This window comes from Saccopteryx leptura, chromosome X (assembly GCF_036850995.1).
Source record: "Saccopteryx leptura isolate mSacLep1 chromosome X, mSacLep1_pri_phased_curated, whole genome shotgun sequence".
In the NCBI taxonomy this organism is placed as follows: domain Eukaryota; kingdom Metazoa; phylum Chordata; class Mammalia; order Chiroptera; family Emballonuridae; genus Saccopteryx; species Saccopteryx leptura.
In genome coordinates this window covers 106,719,057-106,735,916 of record NC_089516.1, presented here as the reverse complement: position 1 = coordinate 106,735,916, position 16,860 = coordinate 106,719,057, and the positions used below count along the sequence as shown (strand labels likewise).

Sequence of the window (16,860 nt, the reverse complement as noted above, 5' to 3'; positions counted from 1 at the left end):
AACTTGCTGTAACTGCTTTATAAATTTTATAAAGTAAAGTTACTTTCATACTTTATAAATCGCCATTACTGTGGAACCAGTGGGCAGTTAGAAAATTTTACTACTAACAGATACAAAAGCGGGCAGTAGGTATAAAAAGGTTGACTACCCCTGCTTTAACCAATTACAGGAATAAAAGTTTCTCTAGGATGCCCTGGCCAGATAGCTTGGTTGGTTAGAGCATCATCCTGAAGCACAGAGGTTTCTGGTGCAATCCCCGGTCAGGGCACACACAGGAACAGAACAATGTTTCTGTCTGTCTCTCTCTCCTTTCCTATCTCTTTAAAGTCAAGCAATAAAAAAATAAATAAAATAAATGTTTCTGTAGGATACTAAAGGTTTATGATCACAAATAAACTCTGTATACTTGAACTGAGCTTTATAGTAACCTGAAATCTACAGACTAGTTAAGAACAAACCTGTCTCCCTTCCTCCACTGAGGGTTCCGTTTCAAAAAACAGAATTTCCTATGATTGTATACTGCACAGGATCCTACTTCATCTTGCTTTGCACCTGTTAACTAGATCAGAGGAAACCAAAATATTTCCAAGACATATACTTTACCTAAACCAGTTCCAGTTTAGTCATGTATGATATGCTATATAAAGAGTGGCTTTCTTTCTTTCTCTCTTTTTTTTTCCCCTTGAGTATCACTGTTTGTAATAAGGCTCTTTTTGCTTAAGCCAATGTTTAACTTTCAGAGATTGTCAAAGGAATTCATCTTTAAAAACAAAACTTCTTGTAATTTCTCTTCTACATATTTGTCTCTGAGAAACAGTTGCAAAATGGTACTTGCCCAAGGAAGTTTCCTGAAGCATTTTCTATAAGATGAGAAAATAATATAAATTTCCAACAACCTGGAATCAGTAATATTGATTATGAAATATCCATTAGATAGACTATCATACAGTGATTTTAAACATTTTCAAAAATATCTGATCACATAAAAACATGTTCAGAATGTAATAAGTAAAAAGAATGGGATACAAACTGTATATACCATATGATCCCAATGGTAAAAATGTCTTTCTCTTGACAAAGGAAATAGATAAAACATATGAAGGAATGGTAGGTAGTACAATTTTAAGTAATTAAAATTTTCTTCTTTATAAACCCTTTAATGCTTTCCTTTAAGATTTTTATAATGACCCTGTATTTCTTGAATCCAAAGTAAAGTGATTAAAAACATCTTAAGTATGTACCACTTAAGACACTTTTCCAGTGTCTTAGATTACTTTAGTAACATTTAGATTACTAAATCATACATATTGACTTTTATAGCAGTAGGATACACCCATGAAACCATTTCCTGTCATTTTCACCTCTGAAAGAACACTTTGTAGTCTATAATAGTAACTCTCCCTGACCTGAAATACAAGCCCCAAAATATCAAAAAAGACCATAAAAATTGGCAAAATGGGAATATGCAAGCAAGTTAAAAAATACAGGGCCCTGGCAGGGTAGCTCAGTTGATTAGAGTATTGTTCTCATATGTCAGGATAGGAGGTTCTAACCCTCTCAGGGCACATATAAGAATCAACCAATGAATATGTAAATAAGAACAGATCGGTGTTTCTCTCTTTCCCTTCCTCTCCTGCTCTAAAAATTAAAATTAAAAAAAAAAAGAAAAAAAGAAATTCAAGAAAAGAAGCTTAAAAATTATCTTTCAGTGTCAATAGCAGAATGTCACTCTGAGTGTGACTATGTAATCTGAGCATATGTTATAGGACACAATAATATCAATATTCAAAGCTATGATTCTACCTTTACAAATTTTATTTTATAGTAAGTAAAATTTTACATATAAAACAGTTTAAGATAATCAGAGTTATATTTTCAAAGAGTGGTTTATAAAATGACAAAAAAATTTGCTATTAATTTTCAAACCAGAGATGGTAAAAATAAGAGCTTAGACTTTACAAATGAGAATGATTTCTGTTAGCAAAAACAATTTACTCTTCAGAACTAGTCTTATAATACCAGGTTATCTTAAAAGTCCTTTAACCCAGGGCTTTCTGCTTATTTCATTTTAATTAACTACTATCACTTTACAAATGATATTTTAATAAATGTCATCAAATATAATTTTAACCAATGGAAAAAAATGCATGGTCACACAAAAGAACATCAGTTAAAGAACTATCATAAAATTGTCAAGATGATGATAATAAACATTAAAAATTCCAAATTAACAAATTTGAGTGAGTGTGCTTGTGTGTGTGATGGGGGGGTGGTGGTGAAAATGACCCACCTAGTCTAACACGTTTGTTTTACATATGAAGATCTATATTCACTTATCTTTTCTGTGTTAATGATGGCATACCACTTAAATATAGATTACCTTCTTCATTATGCACTTTTCATGGTGGCGCGTTGTCCTCAGAGTGCAATTATAAGGAGAAACATTTGATTTTCCATGAGCAATTTCACATGAAACCTCCTTTTACAGGCAATCACAAAACAGACTGAAGTATGATAAGCCAACAGATTCTGTAATGATTAGTGATGAACATCAAAACACTTCTCAGTAGTCACTTGAGAAGGGGAAAAAAAACCCACCACCATATTAATGGCTTTTACAGGCTACTTGGCACAGTTGAGGGTATAAAAAATATAAGAAAGTATTACGTATAGGTTTTTATTCTCTTGTTATCGATCATTTCTCTTATTTTTCATTATATTATGTCTGGCTTTATTTCTCTTTTGCTCATGAAATTGGATGGCTGGAGAACATTTACAGACAAATAAAAATGTAGCAAGACTTAAGTGATGAGAACACTACTATTTCTATAAACTTGTTAAAGTTCTAGTGTTTCTATGATATACTACTACACTACTTTGAATTTATATAGCACCTGTCTGCTGAAGAGCCAAAGCTTACATAGCTTACTTATCCTTTCAGCATGCCTGTGAAATACATAGATTGGAAACAGATGGCTAACAAATAAAGTAAAATCCAGATATGAACAGAGAACTTCCATGATTTACTTAAGATGGGCTATCTGTCCAAACTGTAGAAGACTAAAAAGCCTTGGATTCCACACTCAATGCCTTTCCAATTAATCCCTTTCCCTTTCTTTCCTTCCTTTTTTTCCTTTCTTTTCTTTCTTTTCTTTTCTTTCTTTCTTTCTTTCTTTCTTTCTTTCTTTCTTTCTTTCTTTCTTTCTTTCTTTCTTCTTTTTTTAGTGAGAGAGGGAGATAGAAAGAGAGACAGACAGACAGTAAGGGAGAGAGATGAGAAGCATCAATTCTTTGATTCCGCTCCTTAGTTGTTCATTGATTGCTTTCTCATATGTGCCTTGATATCCAGTGTGTGTGTGGGGGGGGGCTCCAGCTGAATCAGTGACCCCTTGCTCAAGCCAGAGACCTTGGGCTTCAAGCCAGCAATGTTTGTTGGGCTCAAGCCAGCAACCATGGGGTCATGTCTATGATCCCATGCTTAGGCTGGCAACCATGTGCTCAAGCTGGATGAGACCATGCTCAAGCCGGTGACCTCAGGGTTTTGAACCTGTGTCCCCAGTGTCCAAGGCCGATGCTCTATCCACTGTGCCACCACCTTGTCAGGCTTCCCCTTAGTATTTTAATTTTCATTTAACCAGCAATGATTTTTTTATTCCTAAAACAGTTTATACTCACCAATATTTGTCTTTCATGCGCTAAAAATAAGGCAAATTCAATATTAAACATACTGAATTTTTGAAACTCTCTCTCCTCCATAACTACCTGCAAGTTGGCCCAAGTATTATCAGATCTTTTCCTGAGGCTGACATTTCATGAGTAGATAGTTTTTGTATTTCTAAGCCATAATTTTTACCAAAGCTCGCTCATAACTAAAAACAGCTCGTCCTGACCACTGGTATCTAAAAGAGCTTCCAACAGTGTAATGTATCAAAAAAGCTTTTGAAACTTCTAGCAGAACATACATTACATGTTACATCACTCTTCAGAATAATTTATACAGCCTCAGAACATGATCTAGCTGTTTTCTTCTAAACTGTGTTTTATTATTTTCACAGATCAAATTTTCCCCCCTCTGGATTACTTTTCACCAAAAGAAAAATTATCATATGAGCAAGTACAAAATGATTCTAAAAACATATACCCAAGTTGTCATATATAGATAGATGTTCATTTGCAATTTTATACCTGCTTCTTTTGGAATCTGTACTAAATAGCATAAAGAAATGGTTCAGCATACACATTCCACCTAGATTAGCCTACATTAAACATAATAGTACATGCACAAATTTATCATATGTACTGAGACTATTATGCCAGTAAGTTTCTTGGAAAGGCAAGTAGAAATAGTGCCTAGAACAGAATATGGAATAATGAATGGCAAGTAGACTTTCTTCCTTCTCCTTGTCAGTTTCACCCAAAATAATTACTTTAGTGCTCAAGCACCATGGCCAAACCAGCCTCTTCTTTTCAGTAAAAGTCACGCTGTTTGCCTAGCAGCAAAATTTTATTTGGTTTTTGATAGTGCCCTGGATACTGACATTCTGCCAGTATAAATAGTCATGGTCAAATCTAATGTGCATGTGACCATTTGTAAAAGAGACTTAATCTCAAACAAATCATATTCACTAGTTATAATTAATCCTTTTACCTAAAATGCCATAAAGCCTATATATACTGCTCACAAAAATTAGGGGATATTTCAAAATGAATATGAAGTGATAAAATATCCTCTAATTTTTTGTGAGCAATATAGTTTTAGCATTTGAATCTCAATGATGGCATCATACTAGAGACCTTGGGCTTCAATGTTGATTATATTAGGTCAAGGCAGAGAATAATTTGGCTACCCACCTCAGGTAAAGAGGCTTTTAAGTTGATAGAGCTAACAGTGGAAATTAAGAATTAGACTTATAAGCCCTTAATTTTAATCATAAACCTGGGTTCATTAAATTATACCACTAAAAAAATGAAGTCAGCGTTTTTAGATGAGTGGACTTCTCAACACAATGAAATATTGTGGACTAAGAGCCTAGTGGTGAACCTGTTTTGACACGAGTTAATAATATTTTAAAGAGCTTATCTTCCCAACACTTTAACCTAATTGGACCTTTTTTTGTTGAGGTTAAATATTTATTAGAAGTTCAATCTATCTCTGGCCGAGTGGCTCAGTTGTTTAGAGTGTTGTCCCAATGCATTAAGGTTGAGGGTTTGATTTCTGGTCAGGGCATACACAAGAATCAACCAATGAATGCACAAATAAGTGGAACAACAAATTGATGTTCCTTGTCTAAAATAATATATATATATATATATATATATATATATATATATATATATATATATTTACAGAAGTTCAAACCAAAATTATCAACTCACTTCCACTAAGGGTGGGGGTGTTATTTACCAGTGTAATTAACTTCAATAAGTGAGGTGCAGTTTAAATTCCCTTCCAGCTAAGTGTGCCCCAAGGTTAGCCTTGGGGTCAGAACTATGTGCTTTAAAGTAGTTCTGGTTTCTTTGGCTCAGAAACCGTGCACAGCAGGAAAATGGAGTACAGGAGTCAATCAGAGGTTGCTGCAGAAAACAAAGGGGTTTTGGCTAAGGCATACAAAGCCAAAATCTCTTAATGTTCCCAGTTTCATTTTTAGTTGTTTTTAAGGCTCACTTTATGTCTCAACTACATCTATTTTATAAATACGCAAAACTTTTAAAACTCACGACCTCAGAGATTCCTCTGACCATTTCCCTACTCTGGAATATATAATCTGAATAGCAAAACTGCCACGTTTTTCCTAAAGCAGCCATAACTTGGGCCACAAGGGCGGGTACTGGTTAAGATGGGAGTTCAGTGTCCTCTCATTATTCTAGCAAACTTTTGACAGGCAAAGACTGAAACAATCTGATTTGTTAAATTTTGTGAGCACTGTTTTTGTGCTTGATTTATGATCAAATCAATTCCAAACTGCAAATAACTGATGGTCAATTTAATTTTATTCTTTCTTTTATCATTATTTTTTAATTTTTTACTTACAGTTTACATTCAATGTTATTTTGTTTTAATTTCAGGTGTACAGCATAGTGGTTAGACAGTCATATACTTTACAGTGTCTCCCCGATAGTTCCAGTACCCACCTGGCACCAAACACAGTCAGTATAGTATTACTGACTATATTGTCTAAGTTGTACTTTACATCCCCATTAACTATTTTGTAATTACTAATGTGTACCTCTCAATCCTTTCACTTCTTTCACTCAGTTCCTGCGCACCCCTCCCCTCTGGCTGCCAACTGGTGGTTTATTTTAGTCAAGAGATGATCCATCACCTTCAAACAGATGTCTGATATAGAGAATACTACAGTTAGAATATAAGCCAGACCCAAAAATATGGATAAAGCCTCACTTTTTTTTAACACTTTCTTATGGAATATAGCCTCAAATCTATCATTTAGGTATGAAATAGGGAGTGAATAAAAGAACAATTTTCCTAGAAAAATAATAAGATATATTTAAAGTTATAAAAGCCATCACTAGATTGAAGAACCATTGGGAAGATATGTCCCAGCACAAACATATTTCATACCCTTATTTTAAAAACAATTTCTGTTTTATCTTGAATAGTATTTGACCACTAAATTCCCTCTCTGTACCCCTCATTCAAATCCAAGTAGAATTCCCTAGAGCAGAGACCAGTTAACACTCCCCTCCCCTTTTTTTGAAGTTTTAATTTTTAGAATAGGGGCTTCAGCCATTACATTTCAATCTTAAAGTCAAAAGAAACCATGTGATCATTACCCTAAGGGCATGAGAGACTTGGGGCATGTGATGTCCACTGGCATGTGTGGGACTCCCCACAACTTCGTTGGAATTCATTGTAAATTGCATCTCCAGGATCAAACTTAGGCTCCCCATTACACTGTGACAGCCACTTAAGTGGAGTACTACTTACCTCTCCGTTTTTTACTTCACCTATGTTTTCTACCTACTTTGTGGCCAACCAGGCTCCTTCCCATCCCCCATTCCTTGTAGCAGGCCAGGCAACCCAAGCATCCTGTCTATTGCTATTCCTAATAGCGAGGATCTTCAACTCAGTCTTAAATTCAACGTTCAGCCCACTAAGGATGTGGTACTGATCAGGTGAGGAGCAAGAAGCATCGTGCCCGGCTTTAACCCTACTCCACCTCCCTGGCTGAGATCATCTGCCCTGGAGCGAGGCCATCGGAGCCGCCCTCACACTAGTGTAAGTAGCAGCGGCGGCGGCAGCAACTTCGAGACTGGCGAGAAGCCGGGTCGGGGGTGGTCGGCGCCCCCTAGCCCCTCATTACAGCGCTTAAGAACTGCTGGTGGAGAAAAGTAAATACCGACAAGTGCAGCTGTGTGGTGGGAGGGGGACAGTACCCACCCTCCCGGCGCTGCTTAGGGCTCTGCCTCCCAGGGCGTCCCGGGAGGTCCCCGGCTGCCTCAGTCCCGAGCGCGCGCTCAGGGCTACAGAGCCCGAGGAGCTGAGAAGGCGCCGACGGGCGGGGCGGTGGGGAGGCGAGGGAGAGGAGAACAGAAAGGTACTGCCCGACGGCCTGAGAGATGTTCGGCTACTGAAAGGAAAAAAAGTGCTTACTCATAGGGAGACGCGGTGCGATCGCGACGCCCTCGCTCAGGGCAAGGGAAGCGAGCGGAGCGCGGGCCACCGGAGCCTCGTTCGCTCCCGGGGACACGGCAACCCCCCTTCCCGAGCCCGCGAGGTCACCCGACGCGGGTGAGCGGGGGCTGGAGGCGTCGCAGGCTGTGGGCTCTGGGATTTCCTGAATCCGGAGCTGGGAGGGGGTGGAGGGGTGGTAGTAGCTGGAGAAGGACGACAGAGGGAAGTTAGGCGCTCGTTTTCCATTTCGGGGCGTCGCCACAGAAGGGAAGAAGGGCAAGGGTTGGCGTCAGGGACTCCAGCTCAAGGTTGGCAACAAGTTAAGAGCAAGTATTAGGAAAGTACCGTCTCTACAGTGAAGAGCAGAAAACGTGCTTACGGCGGGTGCTGGTCATGGGGGACACTGTCTCTCCCACCCATCCTTGACGGTAGTGACAACTTTGGCGCCTAAAGGCTAGGGCTAAGGTCTTTCCAGCCCCCTTCTCTGCGCTCTGGCCCCCGCCCTAGTGTGCGGCATGTTCTTGCTGGGGCTCCGGGTGATGCTCTCCCCGGGACCCGCTCCTGCCAACGCCCAGGCACACCCTCTACCCTCGTGCCCTCCCCTACCGAGAAGGCACTTACCTAAAGTCGCAGAGTACCGGATCTGGCCCGACTGCCTCCAACCGACGCGCTCAAACAACTTCTGCCTCTCGGAATCTTTGCGGCTGCGGTTCTAAAGCCAGCACTCCCTCCCCTCGGGCCAGCCCCTCCGCCCCTCGGCCGTCGCCATTGGTTCGGGTGATGCTTGCAGGCGGCCTGGGAACCAGGAAGCGGATTGGGCCACGAACCTGTCACATCAGCTGGGTGGGGTGCTGGGAGCATAATCACTGGGATGGGCGCCCGGGCGCGATGGGGACTGGAACTGTGCTGCTGGGATCTGAGATTGGTCCCCCCGCGCCAGCGTCTTCCTTTCCCTGGCTAGAAGAAATTAGAAAAGTCCACAGTGTACAGCTCGTTTTCAGAAAAATGTTCAAAAAAATCTTCTGAAAAAAATGAAAAGATGAGACTGTTGGGAACGAAGCTTGAATGCCATCAAGCCCCTATTTAAGCCTATGCAGGGTACAGTTTGTCCCCGAAATCTTGAAGGGAATTTCGGTATGGGAAGGGACATTTCTACTAGCTTAATCGGTTCCAATCAGCCCAGGTGCAGAGCAGCGCGGAGGGGAAAATTCAGCAATCTTCCCGTTCCTTAGGAGGTCTGGAGAGCAGACTGTGGCCAGGACCCGGCTCTCAAGTCTTTGGCTTCGTGCCAAGTAAACTGTTAACCAAAATAACCTGTCTGGTATGTATATCCAGGCGGAAAGAGGTGGAGGAGGAAAGGGATGGTGGAACTAAAGTGCTTCCACTCGTTTGACTAGAAATGGACATGAATCCTCATCAGTCTCCCTTCACAAGGGAAAACTTGGAAGACAGGCTCCTGTTTCCAGAGTACCTTTTCTTCTTCTTTGCCTATGAGATTGCCTCCAAGTCATAGCTGACCTCTTTCATTAACACACGTGGGGGTGTCCCCTCCTTATCTGCATTTCCATCCTTTGACTCTCTGCAGGTCCAGAGGTCCAGAGTTTGAGGTTTTCTCCAGAGTCCGGTCAAGAGATCGGCTTGTGGGACAGCTGTAGAAGACAATGTCTAAATAAAGCCTTTCTTGTTCCAGTCTGAACCAGTTTGTTCAGGAAATGTGTGCATGGAAATTTTTAAAAAGATTTTCAAATTGGTTCAGTAACACCATTTTACACGCATTTCAGTAAAAATGCTAAATTAAGAGTGGCCTGAAAAATTGAATGCTTCCGTGAAGGAACCCCGCCTCCTCCCACTTCATCTGCTGTTATTAATTTCTTTAAAGAAATTAACCTGTAGTCAGTGCCAGGGCTTCTTAAATGGGAAAGAATGGGGGCAGTACATATAAGGCCTAAAGGTTAGACAAGCAGAGAAGGGCCTGGCACTGGGAAAATGCCTCGTTAAATATTAATTAATGATTAACCAACTGCAAAACCTTATGAAAGGCACAGGAAGGTGAAAAAGAAATGAGAGGGCGGTCATGCTTTCAGAAACATTCAATTTCTGTCGTGACAGATTTTTGTACTGGGTCAATACAAAAATACCAGTTTCAACAGGATTTTTTTAATGTTCATTTTATTGATTTTAGAGAGGGAGGAAGAGAGAGAGACAGAACATCAATCTGTTCCTATATATGCCCTGACCGCGGATGGAACCCCAGCAACCTTTGTTCTTTGGGACGATGCTCTAACCAACTGAGCTATCTTGCTAGGTAGGACTCAATGTGGTTTTAAGTTAACCACACAGTGCATCACCATGCACATTTACAATCAGCTCTAAAATGCGATTACTAGTTTTCAATGATTGGCCCAAGGAATAGTTTCTGTAATTCTTTACAGAATTACCCAAAATTTCTAGATACACTAAATATGATACCTCAGTTTTCTACCCTCATGCTGTCTGTAAGTCACCTGCTTTAAATTCAAATCTACAGACTTAGAATGAAGGGACTCTGCAAGCTAAGATTTCAAGTATGGATATATTTGTCCTGATTATTTAACTTAACATGCATTTTAGTTTGTTTTTAAGTTCTAGAATTTAGAATCAGTAAAAATATTAAGAATCGTATACATATGCTCTTTATGCTTTCTTGTTTATTATTCAAAAAAGCTTACATAAAAACTTTAATAAAAGTCTCTGTTCATTATTAATGTCAAGGATTTCAGAATTCAGCAAGAGGTTTTTTTTTTGACAATAAATGTCATTTTAATAGAAGTGCACTGGTCCATAGTTTCAAAGCTGCGGAGTGCCCAAGTGATGACAATTTGTTTGTTTGATTTTGGCATTGGCTCCAAAATGCAATTGTATCTAAATATTAATTTTGTTGCTTATAGGCTTTCATTTGAATATTATTTATTATTTATTTATATATTTTAAAATTAAAGTTTATAAATATTATTTTATATTAGTTTCAGGTGTACTTCATAGTGGTTAGACAATCATATATCGTACTTTACAAAGTATTCTTCCCAATATTTCCATCCAATACCCATCTGGCCTCATACATACTTTTTATAACATTATTGACTATATTTCTTATGTTGTACTTTACATCCCCATGACTATTTTGTGACTACTAATCTGTAGTTCTCAATCCCTTCACCATTTTCACCAGTCCTCCAACCTCCCTCCCCTCTGGCATCTGGCAGGCTATTCTCTATATCCATGAGTCTAATTCTGTTTTGTTTGTTTATATTGCTCATTAGATTCCACATATAAGTGAAATCATATATTTGTTTCTCTGTGACTGACTTATTTCATTCAGCATAATACTCTGCAGGTACATTCATACTGTTGCAAATGGTAAGATTTCATTCTTTTTTGTGGCTGAGTAATATTCCATTTTATGTAAGTACCACACATTTTATCCACTTGTCTATTGAGGGTATTTGGGTTCCTTCCATAGCTTGGCTACTGCAAATAGCACTCCAATGAACATAGGAGGACTTATATTCTTTCGAATTAGTGTTTTGGGTTTCTTCAGATGTAAACACAGAAGTGGAAATCGCTGGATCATAAGGCAGTTCCATTTTTAATATTTAAGGACCCTCCATACAGTTTTCCATAGTGGCTGTACCAATCAGCATTCCCACCAACGATGCATGAGGGTTCCCTTTTTTTTCACATTCTCACCCATACTCATTTGTTTATTTATTGATGATAGCCATTGGACAGGTGTGAGGTAATCTCCTATTTTAATTTTAGTTTGCATTTCGCTGATGGTTGGTGACATTGTGCATCTTTTCATATGTCTATTGGAAATCTGTGTGTCTTTTTCAGAGAAGTGTTTATTCAGGTCCTCTGCCCATTTTTTAATTGAATTATTTGTTTTGGGTGTTGAGTTGTCTGGGTTCTTTACAAAATTTAGATACTAACATTTATTGGATGTTGCATTGCCAAATGTCTTCTTCCACTCATTGGGTTGGCTTTTTGTCTTGATGGTTTTCTGCTGCTGCGTAAATACTTTTTTAAAACTTTATTGATTTTAGAGAGAAAAGAAGAGAAACAGAGAAACATCAATTTATTGTTCCATTTACTTATACATTTATTGGTTGATTCTTGTATGTCTTTTGAGCGGAGACTGAACCCACAGCCATTGTGCATCATCACAATGCTCTAACTAACTTAGATACTCAGCCAGGGCTGCAAAAAAATTTTAGCTTGATATAATCCTATTTGTTTATATTTTCTTTTGTTTCGTTTTCCTGAGGAGATATATCATAAAAAATATTACTAAGATAAATGTCCGATCCTTGTGTGGGGGTAGCTCAGTTGGTTGGAGTATCGTTCTGATGTGCCAAGGTTATGGATTAAATCCCTGGTCAGGGCACATACAAGAGTCAATCAATGAATGTGTGGATAAATGGAACAACAATGTTTCTCTCTCTAAAAAACAAATAAATCAATAATAATAAAGAGAAATGTTCGAGATCTTACTACCTATGTTTTCTTTTAGGAGTTTTATGCCTTCAAGTCTTACATTTAAGTCTAAACAATTTGGAGTTATTTTTATATATGGTGGGTTAGTTTCGTTTTTTGTATATATCTGTCCAATTTTCCCAACACTGTTTATTGAATAGACTGTCTCTATTCCATTGTATGTTGTTGCCTCCTTTGTCAAATATTAATTGACCATATAAGCATGGCCTTGTTCCTGGGCTTCCTATTGTGTTCCATTGATTTATATGTCTGCTTTTATGCCAGTACTGTGCTTTTTTTTTAACTCACTGCCTCCAAATTTCACTTTTAATTTTATTTATTTATTTATTTATTTATTTATTTACAGAGACAGAGAGTGAGTCAGAGAGAGGGATAGACAGGGACACACAGACAGGAACAGAGAGAGAGAGATGAGAAGCATCTTGGGCTCAAGCTGGTGGGCTTTTGCTCAAACCAGATGAGTCCACGCTCAAGCTGATGACCTCGGGGTCTCGAACCTGGGTCCTCTGCATCCCAGTCCGATGCTCTATCCACTGCGCCACCGCCTGATCAGGCCTGTGCTGTTTTGATTATTACAGTTTTGTAGTATAGTTTGATATAGTGTGCTACCTTCAACTTCGTTATTTTTCTCAAGATTGCTGTGGTTTTTCAGGGTCTTTTGTGGTTCCATACAAATTTTTGGATTATTTGTTCCAATTCTGTGAAATACACCATTGATATTTGTGTGTGTGTAAGACAGACAGAGAGAGAGAGAGACAGACAGGAAGGGAGAGAGACAATGACAGCATCAACTCATAGTTCATAGTTACATCACTTTAGTTGTTCATTGATTGCTTCTCATACATGCCTTGATGCTGTGAAGGGTGGGGGTGTTCTCAAGCCAAACCAGTGACTCCTTGCTTATGTCAGTGACCTTGGGCTTCCAGCCAGCAACCTTTGGCTCAAGCCAGCAATCACAGGGTCACGTCAATGATCCCACGCTCAAGCTGGCAACCCTACGCTCAAGTGGGAAAGCCTGTGCTTGAGTCGAATGAGCCAGATCTCAAGCCAGCGATCTGGGATTTCGAACCTGGGATTTCAGCCTCCCAGGTCAATGCACCATCCACTGTGCCACCATTGGTCAGGCGAAATATGCCATTGGTACTTTAAAAAAATTATCAATTGATTTTTAGAGAGAGAGAGAGAGAGAGAGAGAGAGAGAGAAACAATGATTTGTTGTTTCACTTATTTATGCATTCATTGGTTGATTCTTGTATGTGCCTCGTCTGGGGATTGAACCTGCAATCTTGGCATACTAGGACGATGCTCTATCTGGCCAGAGCCACACCATTGGTGTTTTGATAGTAAGTGCACTGAATTTATAGATTGCTTTAAATAGTATAGACATTTTAATAGTGTCAATTCTTTCTATTCATGAGCACAATATATGCTTCCACTTATTTGTATCTTCAATTTCTTTCTTCAGTATCATATAATTTTCCAAGAATAGGTATTTTACCCCCTTGGTTAAATTTATTCTTAGTATTTATTTTATTTTATTTTTTTATTTATTCACTTTAGAGAGGAGAGAGAGAAGGAGAGAGAGAGAAAAGAGAGACAGGGGGGAGGAGCTGGAAGCATCAACGCCCATATGTGCCTTGACCAGGCAAGCCCAGGGGTTTGAACCGGTGACCTCAGCATTTCCAGGTCGACGCTTTATCCACTGTGCCACCACAGGTCAGGCCATATTCTTAGTATTTTTTAATGCAATTGTAAATGGGATTGTTTTCTTAGCTTTCCTTTCTGATAGTTCATTATTGGTGTATAAAAATACAGCCAATTTCTGGGTATTTGTTTTGTATCCTGTTATTTTAATTTATTAGTTTTACTAGTTTTTTTCTGGAATCTTTAGTGTTCTCTATATACAGTATCATATCATCTGTATATAATGCAAGTTTTACTTCTTCCTTTCAATTTTGTATGTCTTTTATTTCTTCTTCTGTTTGATGGCTGTGGCCAGGACTTCCATTACTATGTTGAATAAGAGTGGTGAAAGTGGACATCCCTGCCTTGTTCTTGATCTTTAGGGAAACTATTTTATTTTATTTTATTTTATTTTATTTTATTTTTTTTGTATTTTTCTGAAGCTGGAAACGGGGAGAGACAGTCAGACAGACTCCCGCATGCGCCCCACCGGGATCCACCCGGCACGCCCACCAGGGGCGATGCTCTGCCCACCAGGGGGTGATGCTCTGCCCCTCCAGGGTGTCCCTCTGCCGCAACCAGAGCCACTCTAGCGCCTGGGGCAGCGGCCAAGGAGCCATCCCCAGCGCCCGGGCCATCTTTGCTCCAATGGAGCCTTGGCTGCAGGAGGGGAAGAGAGAGACAGAGAGGAAGGAGGGGGGGTGGAGAAGCAAATGGGCGCTTCTCCTATGTGCCCTGGCTGGGAATCGAACCCGGGTCCCCCGCACGCCAGGCTGACGCTCTACCACTGAGCCAACCGGCCAGGGCCGGGAAACAATTTTAGTTTTCTTTCATTGAGTATGATGTTAGTTGTGGATTTGTCATATATAGCCTTCATTATGTTGAGGTACATTCCCCCTATTCCCATTTTGCTAAGAGTTTTCCTTTAAAAATCATAAATTGGTGCTGGATTTTGTAAAATGTATTTTCTGCATCTATTGATATGATCATCTGAATTTTACTATCATTTTTAATGTGATATATCATGTTAATTGATTTGCAGATATTGTACCAACCTTGAATCCCAGGAATAAATCCCGTTTGATCATAGTATATGATCATTTTAATGTGTTGCTGGATTATGTTTACTAATAATTTGTTGACAATTTTCGCATCTATGTTTATCAGGGATATTGATGTATAATTTTCTTTCTTTGTATAGTCTTTATTTGATTTTTGTACCAGGGTAATTCTGGCCTTGTAAAATGAGCTTGGGGGCATTCCTTCTGCTTGAATTATTTGGAATAGTTTGAAAAGGATAGGTATTAGTTCTTTGAATGTTTGGTGAAATTCCCTTTAAACACCATCTAGTCTAGGACTTTTGTTAGTTGGGAGTTTTTTGATTACTGATTCAGGTTCATTAGTTGTAATGTGTCATTTTCCTTCACCAGCTTAGGGAACTTTCAGGTCATTATTTCTCCAAATAAATTCTCAGTCCCTTGTTTTTTCTCTTCTTCTTCTGGTACCTCTATTTCATTGCTTGTAATCAGTCTCTTCAGAATTTCTGTTTCTTCTTGACTCTTGTCTGTATGTTTCTATGAATTTATCTTTTTCTTCAAGATTGCCCAATTTGTTGACATATAGTTATTCATAATATACTCACAAAATTAGGGGATATTTCAAAATGAATATGAAGCTATAAAATATCCCTTAATTTTTGTGAACAGTATGTTTTCTTATAATCCTTTGTATTTCTGTAGTGCCTTTTGCTACTTCTCTTTCATTTTATCTATTTGAGTCTTCTCTTTTTTTTCTTGTTCATTCTGGTCAAAGATTTATCAATCTTGTTTATTTTTTCAAAGAACCAGATCTTGATTTCATTGATCTTTTATATTGTTTTTTAGACTCTATTTCATTTATTTTCTATTTAATCTTTATTATTTCCTTTCCTCTACTCAGTTTGGGCTGGGTTTGTTGTTCTTTTTCTAGTTCCTTTAAGTGTAAGGTCAGATTATTTATTTGAAATATTTTTCCTTCTTGAGTTAGGCCTGAAATGTTACGAATTTCCCTTTTAAGACTGCTTTCTCTGTGTCCCATAGATTTTGACTTGTGTTTTCATTTTCATGTGTTTCAAAATATCTTTTGATTTCTTCTTTGATCTCCTTGTTAAACCATTTATTGTTTAGTAACATGTTATTTAGCCTCAATATGTTTGCCTGTTTTACAGTTTTTTTTCTTTGTAACTGATTTCTAGTTTCATACCTTGTGGTCAGAGAAGATGCTTGATATCATTTCAATCTTTTTAACATTATTGAGTTTTGTTTTGTGTCCTAACATGTGGTGTATCCTAGAAAATGTCCAATGTACACTTGAAAAGAGCATATATTCTGCTGTTTTAGAGTAAAATGCTCAGAAAATATCATTTAAATCTATCTGCTCCGGAGTATCATTTAACACTGCTGTTTCCTTGTTGAATTCTAGTCTGCAAAATTTATTTATTAATGTCAATGGAATGTTAGAATCCCTTCCTATGATTGTATTACTGTCAATATCTCCCTTAATGTTCATCAAATTTTGTTTTATATAATTAGTTGCTCTTATATTGGGTGCATGAGTGTGTACAAGGGTTATATTTTCTTGTTGGATTGGTTCCTTTATCATTGTCATATTCTCCTTTGTTCCTTGTATAGACTTTGTTTTAAAGTCTATTTTGTCTGAAATAAGTATTACTACCCCAGCTTTTTTTTTTTCATTTTCATTTGCATGAATTATCTTTTTATATTCCTTTGCTTTTAGTCTCCTGTGTATTTCATTCTGAGGTGGGTCTCTGGAAGACAACATATATATGGATCTTGTTTTCTTATCTGTTCAGCTACTCTATGTCTTTTGATTGGAGCATTTAAGCCATTTGTTTTTAAAATGATTATTGATAGATATGTATTTATTACCATTTTATTCTTTATAATTATGTTGCTCCTTTTTTTTCTTATTGTTTTTTTTAAAGAAGACCCTTTAACACTTGTTGTAATACT

General features: G+C 38.2%; 1 protein-coding gene across 3 annotated transcripts in view; it reads right to left on the bottom strand.

Annotated features, from left to right (window-relative positions):
- The window catches only part of PLS3 (plastin 3), a 98,499-nt gene extending 90,104 nt beyond the window's left edge, over positions 1-8,395 (bottom strand). For 2 of the 3 annotated variants that reach the window (XM_066356667.1, XM_066356668.1), the window contains exon 1: positions 8,255-8,393. The gene's annotated coding sequence lies outside the window, so the exon portion shown is untranslated. Of the gene's footprint in view, positions 1-8,254 lie in introns of all 3 variants that reach the window. The other variant, XM_066356669.1, reaches the window with a different exon arrangement.
- Between the last annotated feature and the right edge of the window lie 8,465 nt (positions 8,396-16,860).